At 39.1% G+C, this 15,830-nt stretch overlaps 1 long non-coding RNA gene across 1 annotated transcript in view; it reads right to left on the bottom strand.

Annotated features, from left to right (window-relative positions):
• LOC117286289 overlaps positions 1–3,973 on the bottom strand; it is a 77,759-nt gene extending 73,786 nt beyond the window's left edge. Inside the window, exon 1 of the long non-coding RNA XR_004517375.1 lies at positions 3,907–3,973. This is a non-coding gene — a long non-coding RNA (uncharacterized LOC117286289). The remainder of the gene's footprint in view (positions 1–3,906) is intronic.
• Positions 3,974–15,830: the final 11,857 nt, after the last annotated feature.

The following is a 15,830-nucleotide window of genomic DNA, read 5'->3' as shown; positions in this document are numbered from 1 at the left end:
CCCCAAAGAGATTGCACATTGGAAATAGCAGAGGAGCTCATAGTTGTACCCTGTGGCAGTTGAAAAAGCAAGCATCTGTGTTTCATGAGGATTTGGGATGATTTCAGCACACAACAAAGTTTAACAACTGCTATCCTTAGATTAAGCACAAATTTAATTTGTGCTTAAACTCAGAGACTCATTGAAATGCAATCTCTTACCCCCCTTTCTCAATCTCCTGTTCCCTCTTCATTTTCCTTCCTTGATCTATCCCCTTCTTTCTTCCAATGATTACATATCTTTTAACTTGAAAGTAAGTTTTGAAACTGGAATCTAGTTTTATAACCATGTTTACAAGAATTAATTTGAATATCTCTCAATTCTAAATGGTGCTTGTAGCCAAATCTTTTATATAATTATCTTCACACTTTGAAATTTGCAAAATTTTGCTCTCTCACAGGCATTACATTTATAGATGCAACAAGTGTTTTGTAAGAAATTCATGTGAATTTATATGATACCTTTGAGAGGTATGATTTATATGATACCTCTTCTGTTGCCTTCATACCCAAAACATGGCTAGGTACAAAATTTTTAGATGAGAATTGTTTCTCTTAAAAATTCTATGGACATCAGTGCAGTGTTTTTGTAATATCAAGTTGCAGAAAAGATATTTGAGGCCACTTTTATGAATACTGCCTTATATTTATATGTATTTTTCCCAAAGGGGCACACAAAGTTCTCTCATCATTCTTTCAACTCCCAAAGTTGGTTGGGATGTGCCTCCATTTGAGTCTTTTAAAAATCCATTTTGCTTGTGTAGGGTGTGTTCACTCAGCCTGCAACTACAGATCTTTTCTCAGCCCAGGGTGGTTATTTTCTTCTTACCTTTGGGGTTTTTTTTAATCTCCATTTTCTGATGATCTCCCTTTTGAGGACAAGATCTGTATTAATTCTCCATGGTATACCTTTTCTGTATATCCTGTGTCTATTATTTAAATCTCTCCAAGCTTGTGCCTGAAATCCAGGAAGGCTTTTCAAATTCACGCTGCATACCACTGATTCAAAGTCTCACAGTAACATTTAGATTTGTGCCACTACGTGTCTGAATTTAATTTTGTCATTGCATTTTTCCCAAAAACTCTTACATATTTTTATTGCTTTGTTTCTTGATCTTGTTTCACATATACAAATCCTTTAGATTTTGGAAGATATTAATTAGTTCACTCTTTAATCTTTTCTTTTCTGTGTACCTTGCCCTTTTTCCTAATTTTATTCTCTTGTTCTCTCTCTCTCTCTCTGTCTTTCTCTCTCTGTCTCTCTCTCTCTCTCTTTCACAACACCCACCTATTTTGGCTTTATGGAAAATACTGCTTTTTAAATTTATGTTTAAGAATGGGGGCTAAAAGGCTAACTTGGAGTGCCAAATGCCTGGATATAGCCCATTCTCTGTGAATCACTTTCAATTCTCAATATTTCGGGGTTTCCGACCATGACATGATCATGTCTTTCTTGAAGAAGTCTCTCTTTTCTGAAAAACAGAGCCTTGGATTCTATGAACCAGTGCAGAAGAAACTCCAAATCAGCAAGTAAAATGCAAACTTGTGCTTCATGTTCCTGCTTTTGACACAGAGCCTCATTGCTGTCCCCAGGCCTACAGATTCCCTTTCTCACCCTGTGTGCAGCAGACACTTCCAGACCTTCTGGAGAGAAGACACCACACCCAGTGGTGATTAGAGAAGGGCAGTGAGAGGCAGTGCTCTTTACCTTGCCCCCTGCATTTCTAGAAATTTTAGTGTTGCTAATTCCTGAATCTTATAGTGCATAAGTTGAGTTGGTTCTTAGCTTCCCTCACCTACAGTCTAAGATTTGGTTTTCTCAGTCTGTGAAGTTATTTTCCATACATCCATCTATTTTCTAGCTTCAAAAATTTGTCACTATTTTCTCTTCTTCCATTTTCTCTAACCATGTAGTCTTCTATATTAAAAAATAAACCAAAAACTTCACTGTAGTTTTGGGAAAAAACAAAGTTAGACATGCCCTTCTACCTCCAACTATCTTTTAGTGACACTGGAGTTGAACCTAGGGCCTCTGTACTGACTTTTACTGAGCTACATCACCAGTCCTTTTTTGTTATATTGAGACAGGACAGGCTTGAACTTGCAATCCTCCTGCCTTGGCCTGCTAGAGTGCTGTTTCTTTAAGGCTCCATTTTTACCAGGGAATCCCATTAACTTTTCATTGGGATTCCTCTTAATTTCAACTTTTCAGATGTTTTTATTTCCCTTTCAACTTCTGAATTTTAATCTTAGCTTTGACTCTCAGCTTTTTTTCTCCCTAAGCCTCTGATTTACAGTGGCTTGTCTCTTCGCATTCTTAAAGACGTTCCTGAAGGTTTTCTGATATTATCTTTTGAATCTTGATATAGGTAATTTTCTGAGATGAGCTCCTTTGAGTCAAATGTTTCTGTTTTTTTTTTTTTTTTTTTTTTTTTTTTTTTTTTTTTTTTCATATCTCACTTGGCTCATTGCCTAGTTGTATGATGGTTGAACTCCCTGGCAAGATTTTGTTATGGTTTAGATCTAAACACCTCTCCAAATCTATTGTGTTCAAAGGAAACATTTTTGGAAGGTGGTTGGATCATGAGGGCACTGTACTCATTAGTATACTAACCTATTGATGAGTTCATAGCTGAAGGCAGAATTAAGAGGAGGGGCCTGGTTGAAAGAGGTGTATCACTAGAGGTATAACCTAGAAAGGCGTATTCTTCTCCATAGCTCCACTCTTCTCTCTCTGCTTCTTGGCTTCTATGGGTTGAGTAATTTTCTTCCACTATGTCCTTCTACTATGCCATTACTACTTTGTAGTGGATATACTGAATCCTCTGAAACCATGAGCCAAAATCAACTTCTCCTTTAAGTTGCAGGCATAAGATATATTATCCCAGTGACAGAAAAGTGTCTGATATAGGTGTCAAGCTGGAGGGAAGTTGACAAGAACAGTTCTAATCTTTTTTTCTCTAATCTTTCTAATCTAAGCTTCTTGATATTTTTTGAGCTCTTTCTACTTCTACATCTCAGCCACTTATTTCACAAATGAAGTTGTTTGCAATAGGTTTTATTTGTTACCTGAGTATGGAAGGATGAGGTAGGGAGGGAGGCCAGAGCCCACATGCCTCTTCTTATTTCACAGAATAACACCACATTGTAAAGGTGGAACAGATGCCTGTCTTTTCTAACTGGGCCATGGAAAACAACTTTTTTTTAAGAGTCTCATTATGAGATTTGAGGTGATATTTCTTATCTAGCTTTACTTTCTTGTAATTTACATCAAAAAATTTTTTTTTCAGATTCTGGCATGAATTTTATTGCCCATTCCTAGGTTGGAGTCAGAAATTTGAGTTTGGATTCAAATTTTGATTTCACAAAAGTTTTGCTCTACTTTTCAACTAGTATATGGTCTTGCTCTAGACATTCATCTGATGGTTAAGCTTAACTGTCAACTTGGTTGGCTTGGGAGCCACCTAGGCTATTAAAGCCCAATTCTGGATGTTCCTGGGTGGGTTATGGAAGTGTGGCCATGTGGTCTATATCTCATCCCTGGCCCCTACCTGTCTGATGCTCTTTCTCTTCTCTCCTTCTTGGTCACCATGGGTTGAGTAGCTTTGGTCCACTATACCTTTCCACCATGATGTCCCTGCCTCAGAGCCAGTTGTTCATGAACTGAGACCTCTAAAACCATGATACAAATAAATCTCCTTTCCTTCAAGTGAGTATGTGGGATAGTTTGTCCCAGTGTTAGAAAGCTTACCAACAAATATTCCTCTCAAGAAATGTAAAAAAAAAATCCTACAAAGGACAAGATATGTAATTTCTTCCCCAACATTTCTCTTTATTAGGAAGCAAAAACACAAACAGAAAGCCTTACCTACGAGCTTCTCAGTTTCCTTCTCTGCACTCTCCATTGGCCACGAAGAGGTCACACATTGAAGGGTGTCTGCAACAGCTGGGGTCTTGCATGCTCAGCTCCTAGTGTGTGTACCTGTGGTGGTGAAGGGTGTTTGGAGTAGAGAAGGTGACAGGGGTGGCTGTTACATAAGCAATTGAGTCCTTGCTACCAACCTATGACAAATCAAAATCTTTATATGACGAAGTTCAGTATTATTTCCATTCCTGGTATACCCCTACTTTTCCTGAATATGATCAATATAGACATTGTTAATCACAGAAAAAAATAAATTCTGTTTCTGGTTTTGTCCAGCCATCCGGGAAGTCTTAAGACAAACTTATGCACCCTCTTGGTAAGCTTTCTTTCTCATGGTCTATTTTTCTAAGCTTATTTCACTTCCAGATTCATGTGATCTTCCCTACACTTAATTTTCCAGAAATCCCTCTCACATAATCCTATTTGTTTCATTTTGACCTATTGCATATATATTTTTGCAAGGATATTACGTCTTAAATCCTTTTGGGATGAGGTCAAGTCTAAAACACAATTAGTTAACTATTGATGTTTTTATAACCTGGCATTAAATTATACTTGAGAATTGGGACTATCTTTTGCTGATCTTTATGTATCCTATGTTTCCTTGTATGTAGTAGCACCCAATAAATGTTTGTGGAATTGAATTGAATCCTCCCCAGTGTTATTTGACTCCAGCAATCCTCTAAATGTGGCCTTCTTATATTTTTTAAGGGAACTTAGGATTACAGGTATCAAGTAGTTGATCTTCTATGCACGGACAGATAGCTGGAAACCAGATCCTCTCCATGTGGTTCAAAGTGTGCGTTCCTGGGCTAGCCTGAGATTATTATATCAAACAAATGCTTAGCAGTATTGATATGATTTGACTAAATAGCAGCTCAACCAAGCCAGCATACAGCTGCCAGAGTCACACTGGGCTACAGCAGCTGGAGACAGATGCAGGAAACTAGAAATTACTCAGTTGCTGCCCCTCCAAATGATGTTTGACATGCTATTTATCTTCTCTGACTGAAACGCTCTCTTTCCAAAGAAATGGGAGTGGGTGATAGCTTGGGGGTTGTTTACCTTCTACTGAACAAACAAGTTTGATTTAGGAATTAGAATCAGTGAGTCTAAAATGATGAACATGCTTACCCTGGCATTACTTAGAAAATGGGAAAAATAAATTAGATTACTACTTGGAAGGACTCATTGGTTTGGAGAACAGCAGTGGCTTAATTGCAGGTCTTAAGCAGCACAGCCTCCAATTTTCCTCAATACAAGCTGGGACTTTCCTCAGGGCAATAGGCAGAAAGTAAGTCCTCCTGAGGCTGCTGTGATTTGTAGCAAATCAGGAGAGACAGAGAGCAGGACAGGACATGCAATGCACACTCTGATGACAGGGTGATGTCATGTTTTCATGAGCCCAGGGATTATTATTACCTGGCACCCTGTTGAACACATTTACTGTCTTTTTGTTCCATGGGACATGTTAAGAGCAGTGTAGTGAGAGCGCTTGTGAAGTGAAAGAAAGGATTTTCATTTCTCAGGCAGAGTAAACAGGAATCTTTACCCCATCAACGGCAATCCTTGATGTGGTGTATCATCTGCAATAACATAACAACATAATGCAGTTGCTTGAAATTCTAATTAAAATGAGGTACTTGTCTCCTGCCTTAGCCAAATGAAATTATGGAACAAGACTTATATGTTGCAAGGACTCATTTCAACAGCACGACTTGCCTGTGAAATCAAAGTCCCTAAGCAAATTAAGTCAGTTTTCAAAATTATAGGACTTGGAGTGACTGTTGGTCCCTGCATCCACTAAAATCATGTGTGTGGGGGGATGTGTAGATGCATGATTTGGGGGGACATGCATAGTGGAAAGCTAAACCCCTGAATAACATACAGTAGTAAGAGAACATCTGTTAATATTGATGTACAATAAAATGCAATAAGAGCTTTCCATAATACTTCTTCCAGTTATATTGCAGATGCTTGCCTTTTACGTAAAACTACTTCTAGCAAGGTCTATTTCTTTACTTCAGAAATATTTCAACTGTTGCCTTGTCAGAATAATTCTGACACATTAATAAGGAGCAACTCTATTTGTTCAGATATTCTCTATGACCTTGGTATATATCAACACCAAATTGTGTGAGAAACCACAAGAAAAAAAGAGGATAAGAATCCATGGTCAATTCATACCAGAATGAATTTGTTATGGGCATATAAACTTATAAACCAATAAACTAAATAAAGATAAAAATAATATAAGCATATATTCTATTTATGCATTTATTTATATTCATAATACTCTCCAAATGCCAAAACGGTGAGTATATCCATTCCTTCTCAAAGAATCCTTTGATATGCTGTTACCATTCCTACCTAACAGATGAAGAGAGTTAAGTGCCCTGCTCAAGATCACCCAAGCAAAAAGTGACAGATCCAGGATTTGTATTCAGAGAGCCTGGTCCAGATCCTAGGCTCTCAAACACCAACACCAGTAGCCAACATATGCATAACACTTATTTTAAGTCAGGCACAAGTGCTTTGTTGTTTTGAAACTCAATCCTCACGTTGACTTTATTAGGTAGATTCTATAATAGAGCTACCCACCCCCAGGGATCGAACTCAGGATATTCTGCTTGTGAGGCAGGCAGTGGTACCACTGAGCTAAATCCCCAGCCCAATCAAGCTAATTTTTATTGGTGAGATGAATGAAGCATTCAGAGGTCAAGTAGCATTTTCAGGGTCATGGACCTGTAAAATAGCAAAATGGAGTGGGGGCCAGAGATTGAGTTTTAGCCATAATGCTATCCTCTCCGCACAATACCATCCTGAGCAGCATGGCACTTAATGCCTCTGCCATAGGTCTGCTTGAGCAACATTTTGCTGATTTTGAATTTCAGCACTTTTTCTTTATCTTCCTTATTAAAACTATGAAAGGCCATTAAATAAAGGAACTTTCTGTAGGTATTCCAATATATTTACCTCTGATTTTCTTTGGTGGATGCCAGCTGGCAGCTGGGAGAAAGAACTACATAGGTGAAGTAGGCTTAGGGCGATGGAAACGTTACCAGACAGAAAGATTTAGAAACTACCCCTCATTTATAAGTTCCAGATGGTTTCTTGGCAATAAGTGCATAGTTTTTCCTGAGCTACCACTTAGGCTGATATGTCAAATATTTCTAAATAAGTCTGATGATCAGGTGTGTAGACAATTTTGCTGTAATAGCTGAAAGCTTGGAAATCTAAAGGACAAATTAAAAAATAAAAGTGATCTTAAAGAACCCTTGGTATAAAGAGGTCACTTAGTACCAGAATCCATAGAAAGCTGAGATGTTGAGATAGAGCCAACTGTTTGCATAAACCTGGTCTCCACAGCCATAGGAGGCAGAAAAGAGATCTAGGTGACAAATTAGACTGAATATCTACATCCCTGTGTGTTTGGGAAATGCCAGTTCATCTTACTATTTGCCTGGAAATAGCCAATAAGGTATAACTCCTTGTGTGACCATACAGAAGTGAACTAGGATTTCCATCTCTGTCATTTGGGAGTAAATTGCAGATTAGACCAAAGGTTGAAGACACAGATAAAATTAGTGGTTTTTCATGGTTTTAGTAAAGAAAAAAAAATGAAATTCAAACTCAATAGGCAGCTTCTATTTAAATTTATGTGTGTGTGTGTGTGTGTGTGTGTGTGTGTGTGTGTCTATGAATAGTTTTCCTCCCAGGATATTTCTCCTCTTTCTAGAAACTTTGCAGCATTCCTTCTCTGAAGTTGTGGAATTCAGGTCATGTCTGCACTCGTTAATAAAAGGCTCATCAGGCACCTACTATGTGCCAAATGCTTTTAAAATGCTATCACATTTATCATTCCCTAAATCCCCAAGGATCAATAACATAATTCTTACTTTATGGCAAGGAAACTAAAGGTTAGCAAGGTTAAGTGACTTTCCCAGGGAGTGAAGTGTCAGAACTAATAGGGCTGGAAACTCAAGTCTGCTGGATTCCCAAGTCCTGAGCCTGCTTTCTCTCTAGGAGAGAAAGGCTTTGAAAGGTGCCTTGCCTATGAGTCCATGAAACTGGGGCTACAGTGATGCCACTGGAGAGTCTATGGCAGGCAAGTAACCACAGCTATCACCTTGTAAAAGCAGTGCTGCTCTGGAAATACATCCTAAGGATACATTTGCACATGGGCTCCAGGATGTTCAAAACTGGTTGAAATGGGAAAAATACATAAAATCATAGCAGTAGAATAATATGTAAGTAAACTATGATTCTTCTTTAACATGGAATATTGGCAGCTGTGAAAGAGAATCAGATAGTGACACATGTACTGATAGGAGAAGACATGTTTAACTTATACTTAATGGTTAAAGTGAGTTTCAAGATAGTATGTATGGTATGATCCTATCTACCTGTTTTAAATGTGTGTGTGTGTGTGTGTGTGTGTGTGTGTGTGTGGGTGTGTGTGTTGGAAAGTCCCAGGAAATGAACCAGAGGAAGACATTTGCATTCCTGAAATGGACATAAAACTCTAGAAAAAATGGGTGTGGGGAAAGGGACAGGAGAATAAAGGACAGCTTTCAGATTTTGTTCTATAAGTTTGTATAAATGTTTGACTCTTTCATAATGAGAAAGGACTCGATACTTATGTAATTATAAAAGAAAAGAAGCGAACATTTTAACAACTACAGCCATCTGGAAAAAGTGTGTTCATGTTTTTATAAACTTCAAAAATACAATAGTGTGCAAACTAATTTTTTTAAAAAAAACTTTGAGCCTCTTTTCCCTGCAACCTTTAGCAACTTTCTGTAAGTAACACATTTTCCAAAATGGAGAGTTCATAATTATTTCACTGAGGATCTTTCTTCTATTCTGTGATGCATTGTAAGGAAAGAATATCACCAAATAATAACAAAATTCAGCAACTTAAGGTCAGCAAAGTACACTTTTGGTAAAATCACCTTGAAAAATCTTAGTGAGGTAGGGACAAGTGTAGAACTCAAAAGACTCCAATAAAATTATTGAAAATTCACCAGGTACCCTTAAAATTTTAATCCACTTTCCAAGGAGCCTCAATCTTAAGAGGAAAAAACAGTAGGACAGCTATTATAGAAGAAATATCATGCTCTCAATATACCTCTCTGGGAGAAAGGAACCCTTCTCCATTGTTGGTGGGAGTGAACACTAGTGCAACCACTATGGAAATCAATATGGAGATACCTCAAACCCATTTAACCCAGCTATCCCTCTTCTAAGTATCTTTCCAAAAGAATTAAAAAGAATCATACCATAGTGATATATGCACACTCAAGTTTATAGTGGCATAGTTTGTAATAGCTAGTACATGAAAACAACCCAAATGCCCATCAACTGGAGACCATGCTTTAAAAAGATGTACTTTTTCTATAAAGTGGAGTACTACCCAGCCATAAAGAATGAGAAACTAAAAACATTTATAGCTAAATGATGCACATTGAGGTATGCTCTTAAGTGAAATAAATAAGACACATGAGTAAATACCAAATATTTTCTCTGGTGTGAAAAACTAAAAGTGTAACTAAGGGTTCAAATGGTATAACTGAAAGTGTGAAATAGGAAGAAAATGGCTAAAGGGGAAGTGGGAAGGGGAGGAGAAAGGAAATAAGGGAAAAGAAAAAAATGTGAAAAAAAGGAAAAAATGGAAACAAGTCTTTGGAAATAGGGAAGGGTGAAGGGGGTGAAGGGAGGGCAGGGGTAAGGGGAAAAAAAAGAACCAAGATATATCATGTAAAGGTACAAGATCCCAATGATAAATGTAACTGTATTGTTTGCTTTAAATGTACCAATAAACTTAATGGGGGGAAAATACACTTCCCTGGGCCATCACAGAATTCTACTTATGGGCCCTTAGACATTAGGAAAACTAAGCTGCTGGTTTTGTCTTCAAACCAGGGAAAATGAATACTGTGGCAAGTTCACACCACCCCAGTAACCCTTGAAGGCTGCTGTTAGAGGTATAAACTGTGTAAGATTGGCAGGACATGGGATGCAAAGAGAGTTTTACAGTCACCAGAAAGAGGGAAATGTGGCTTTTTCTAGCTATATAAATAGCTCATATCAGACCCATTGCAGTGTTACCCAAGTGACAATCCAAATTGACTAAATGCCGAAATCATCAGGCAGCCTAGGCCACTGTCTCATTATTTTGATAGCACAAAACATGGCCTTTAACAACACATTGTCATTGTCATATTTGACTCAGGAATATCTGATTATGATGGCTATTACTTTGCATTCTTGAAAACATGCCTAGATATCTGACAAGTTTTACATACAAATTAAAATAATAAGAATTCAGGATGGTGGCATGTCCTATGATTGTCCAGGGTGATATTATAACCCATGATGACATTTTTCCCTCTGTTAGTTCCTAAAGGGACGGAGAAAAATATCTGCAGTCATAGTTCCTTCTGCTTTGAAAATGTGAAGCCTTTAAACAGAGTGTGCCATTCCATACACTTCCATAACACATAATGAAGCTGGTTAGGCTTACCTCAGAGATTAAAGACTTACATATGAAAATAGCTCACTCTTAACAATTCTGACACATCATGCTTATTACTCCTTAACTTTGGCTTTTGTTTGGTTTGCTAATTATGTTTCCTCTTAATTTGTAATTATCAATTTGCCCATCCTGTATTACTTTATCCTATTATCCATGTAAGTAGCATCTATTTAAAATTATCATCTCATGGGATGGCACCATCAGCAATATTTTTACACTGCATTCCAGATGGTGAGTGTTCTAGGGAGAAAAGGGGAGAGAGAAGACAGAGAAAAATGGAATGGGCGGTGGTTACAGTGGTTCTCTTCTTAAGAGATGACTGCGTAGCTGTGACCTCTTTCCTCCTGTCAACACAGTGGAGATGGCTGCAGAGGGAATAAAGAAGTGAAGACCAAGGAAAACGGCTGATGGCCCGCAGGGCCTGCTCGGAGGAGGCAGCCTCAGTAACTGGAGCACAAGACAGGATGCCATCAACCTCCCCTTTCAGTGCTGTTGTCCTCCACCAAACAGATGCATACTCTGACTTTCTTATCTATTTTGTGCAGTGCTCAATGGCACGCCATGCACCTGAGGTTTTAAAAAATACATATGATGATGGTAAATACAGATTAAAACGAAGTGCTGAGAAGCCAAGCCTATTAACTCACCTTGAGGTCTTTGCCCTGGTGGTGAAGCCGGGCAGAACAAATGGGCTCATAATGCTCCAAGCCAAAAACCCCCAGTGGGGAGACTCAGCAACCAGCATGTGTGGAGGAATTAACTGCACACACTCCCTTTAATGTTCATCGGAACTGAACCAAGGTAATTTACAGCACTTCAGCACTTTGGGGCCCCCGAGAGTCTTCCCAATTATGCAAGTGGAGAGGTGTCCTGCCCGCTGTTCCATGGTGAGACTGAGGAAGCAGAACATAGCAACAGAGTCCTGGGGTTCCCAAGTGCTTGTCCTAATGAAGCCCACTGTTTGCTTCCTTCTTGCCCATGCACGACCCTCACACTTATTTAATTTTCTCCTGCTCATTGTCCTGAATCCACATCAGAAAGGAGAGAGAGACATTCATTCAGAAACTCTGGAGCAGAGTGTGTGTAGCCTTATATTTCTAGTTAAAAAGCAATAAATCTTAAGGCAGGTAATGAATTCCATTTTGAGTAATTTCATTATGGACATCTATTCAAAGAGTCTATGTAGCATGGGGAGAATGACTGGAAAACCTAGTATAATGTGTTGGCTTTTTTCCCTGTGCTGAATTAACAGCGAAGGCCTTTTAAAGGATGCTCATTGAAGCTTATAATCAGAAATATTATACAAGCTGGAACTGGACCCTGAGTGCCCTTGAACTGTTGAGATAACTCTTCCTCTTTTGGATCGATGGCTGGCAGGATTCTACCACTAAAGGATCTCTGAGCAGGCTTGGCCCCAGGATCTAAAGCACTGCTCTCCACTGGAGCCTGGGAAGAGGAAACCACAGTGGGAGGAAGGTCTGGGAAGGTGTGGGTGGCAAGTGGCTTTTCTCTGAGGTCCCTTTCTATAACAGTCCTGCAGGACCAAATCAGGTCTGTTGTGCAGCATCAGTTTTTTATTCCACCTTACATCTAATTAGTGAATTGTTCTTCCTAGTGTCCTAATCAGTTAGGTTATCAAATTTAAAACCTTCAGTTGCTCCCCGTTACTATTAAAAAAAGGTTTAAATGTTTCACCCTAAAATCCAACATGCTCCTGAACCCTAACATATGTACCCATCACCAGGGGTCTCAAGCTGCAGCTGTGACTTAGTGATTCTGTCTGTGTCATAAATTTCTGAGTGGAGCAACAACTTGGGCAACAAGGCTCAAGAACATTGGTTCTCAAACTCCGGCTTTCATGAAGACCCCCAGAAGGTTTGTTAAAACAGCACCTGGGCTCTGACCCCAGAATCTCCAACTCTAAGAATTTGGATATCGGGCTGGAGATTTAGCTCAGTGGTTCTGCTGCCTGCCTGGTAAGCGCAAGGTCCTGAGTTTTATCTCTGGCACACCTCCCCCAAAAGAATTTGTGTATTAATGCTGAGGAGCCAGGCAGCGCACTAAGAATTATCTTTTTAGAGTGATATTCCCCAAATCTAGCTGTATATACATGTTACCTAATTTAAAATGAGGGAACTTAAAACATGGAATTCTAACTCCAATCCAGACTAATGAGATCAGAATTTGGGGAATGGAACTCCAGCATCAAATTCTTCTTCTGCTCCTTAACTGACTTTTAATATGGATTGACAATCACTACTCTCAACCCTGGCATACAGAACAACTTCATACTGTGTCCAGATAGGAAAATAGGACTATGGCCTCATCCCCAAGTTTGATTTGTACTGTTGATGTTTGAACTTTGGTTTAAACAGGGTTTTCACCCTGCATTGCCAAAGCCCCATCTTTCTTTCTTGGTTTATCTCAAGCTCCAAGCTTGACTAAACAGTCAAGCCTTTCTAGAGGCCCACAGGATGCTGAAGACTCTCCTTTTTTGAGCTTTCTTATGATACCACATTCTCATTCTAGTTAGTGGTGATTGAGCTTCTCACCTCCCTCCCCAAGCCTTTTTTTTTTTTTTTTTTTTCCTCTTCCCACAGTCCTTGGGGAAGCCCTGGTAAAACCTGTGCCTGTACCAGGGGAGCCTGTGGACTCACTGGCCTTCACCTCGCCAGGCTTTGAGCAAGCACTAGGTCTTGTCCTCCTGGTCCTTTCCAGAGCTTTGGGGTGCAGTTTCTGCCATAAATGTCTCTCATGTTGTATCTATTGAGTTCTGAGTTTGTGCATCTGCAGCCCTGAAAAGCAGGTTCTTTCCTAATAACCTCTACTCTGGTACTAGTCTGAACTTTCTCTACTACTGTATTTCCCCCAAAGTAAGACTGGGTCTTATGTTAGTGTTTGCTCCAAATGGTGCAATAGAGCTTATTTTCAGGGGATATCTTATTTTTTCATTAACTGCCATCTACATTTGTTCATGAACAAAAGTCTACATATACTCAAAGACAGTCATGTCATCTTTCCTGGAACATCGTCATAACTCTCTATACCCTGAATTTTGGCTTGAATTTCTCATGGTGTTAGTTATCAAGTGTGCATATTATTCATGCCTTGTGTCGGTACTCCAATCGGTCATTCAGCAGCAAGTCCTGAGTTTATCAGTTTACATGGGGTTTACCTCTCATCCAAAGGCACATGTTGTAGTATTTACAAATACTCAATTATAATTTATATTATTTATTTTAAATATTAATGTCAATAATATTTGTTTATGTTTAATTATATCTTAATTTTATTATTTTATAATTCAATGCATCTGTCATGTGTTGCAATGGACATACTAAATGTGTCCGTCAGGCTGATGATCTTAACTGGACCTTATTTTTGGAGGAGAGTTTATATTATGAGCATCCTAAAAAATCATGCTAGGGCTTATTTTCCAGTTAGGTCTTATTTTTCAGGGAAATGCAGTAGGTACAACCTTCCTGAGAATATTGGTTATGCCATGCACATCTCTGTAAACGCACACCCCACTCCCCAGAACACATTCCCTTCCTCCTTCTCAAAATGTGGTCCACAGTGCAGCAGCACTGACATCCGCAGTTTATCAGAAATGCAGACTCTCACTCACCCCGCCCCCGCGCACTACTGAGTCCCAATTTGCATTACATGATCCCTTGGTGCAAGGCATACATATTACACTAGAGAGCCACTACTTTAGAAGGTTAAATAGTAAAATAGTTAAGAGAATGACTTCTGGTTTTAAGCCCGAGCTCTTTGGAGAGTTACCAAGACTCTCTACACCACAGATTTCTGTCTGTAAAATGAGAATAATACTAGCCCTCACCTTGTGCAGATGTGGGAGAATTAACTGAAACAATGTAAGGGAAACACTCAGAACATTATAAGCACTCAATAATATAGTATCAGCTATTATTACCCAATTAAAACTGGTTAACTTTAATTGCATTTTAACTGCCATCTGGAATAGACAAGAAAATGAAACACAATTCTGCACGGATTTCAGAAACATGAAATATAAAAGGTAATAAATAAAAATATTAAAAACCCTTTAGCAACTGTAAGGAGCATGTCAAATATATTATTCCTGCTTTGAGCCTTGAGCAATTTGGTGGTTGGAGCCTTTAAAATCACCGTCCCCCAATTTTCTGCTGTGTCACCATGGTTTTCTCCAATGCACAATTCTTTGAGTCTGCCTTTATTGGGCTCTGCCTAAAGAATAACTTCACGTAGTGCATTTTGTTTCCTACACCCCCAAATCTCCTGTTGCCTTTGTAACTACCTCCTGGCCATAAAAGGCACCCCTTGCTTGGCAGAAACATATGCACACACTGCCCCCTAGGGGATTTCTTCTGTCACGACCCTCAAAGACAAAAATTTCTTGGCCTATGAGTAGCTGGCTCAGAGGAAAAGGGCTGAAATCTTACTTGACTGTGATGGGTGTGCAGTGTTGAAACTACTGCTGAGTCACTCTGAATGTTAAGGATAGTGATCTGCACCAGTATGGAACTTTACTAGAGTGCGAGACAATTTGATATAAATGACCATATATGACCTAAATTTCTTTCCCTCAATTGTTAAGAATAAAGGAACAGACTACAGTGAATATCAGGAATGAAATCCTGCATCAACAATGAAATCTTAAACACATGGTGTTTATTGGTGTGGACCTGACACCTTCATACCGCACATGGTATATCTAAAACTTAAGATGTGGGAAGAATGATAGGGTGACATTAGCAACTGCTGAAACTCATTCAACAAATAATCATTGAGAGGTTACTACTGGTGCGCACCAGGCAGTAGTCCAAGCATGTGAGGTCCGCGCTGAGTAAAAGATAAACACCCCTGTGGTCATCGGGTCAACAGTCTAATACAGTGTCTGTGACCAGCCACTCTGGTCTCAGATTCCTGTGGGCTTCCCTTGGCTGTGGGGAAGTACTAATTTACTTTGACTTGGAGGATGAGGGCCACCGTGATCACTCCGTAAGTATCACACATCCCCTTTATGACACCCACTACAGGGACTTTTCTATTTCTTTCTTCCCTTATTGCAGCTGTTGTTGTTGTTTGCTTTGTTTTTGTCTGTCTTTGTTCATTTCCAGCAATCACTGTAAGCCTATTTTTGGAGTTATGCCAATTGGATTAGAGAACAGCATGCCACAAACCAGTCCCCTGCCCAATATTGTCCCTAGTCCTCAATCTTGCAACCTTGCTTTGAGACATAGACAGTCAACAATATCTAGGATGCAGTGTTGTACAAATATGCCAGGAAAAGGTAAAATTATTTTGGAGGGAGAAACTATATATA

The sequence above is a fragment of the Fukomys damarensis genome, unplaced genomic scaffold, assembly GCF_012274545.1.
Source record: "Fukomys damarensis isolate Sample0158 unplaced genomic scaffold, DMR_v1.0_HiC HiC_scaffold_16, whole genome shotgun sequence".
NCBI classification, from domain to species: domain Eukaryota; kingdom Metazoa; phylum Chordata; class Mammalia; order Rodentia; family Bathyergidae; genus Fukomys; species Fukomys damarensis.
This window is presented reverse-complemented; position numbering and strand designations above follow the sequence as displayed.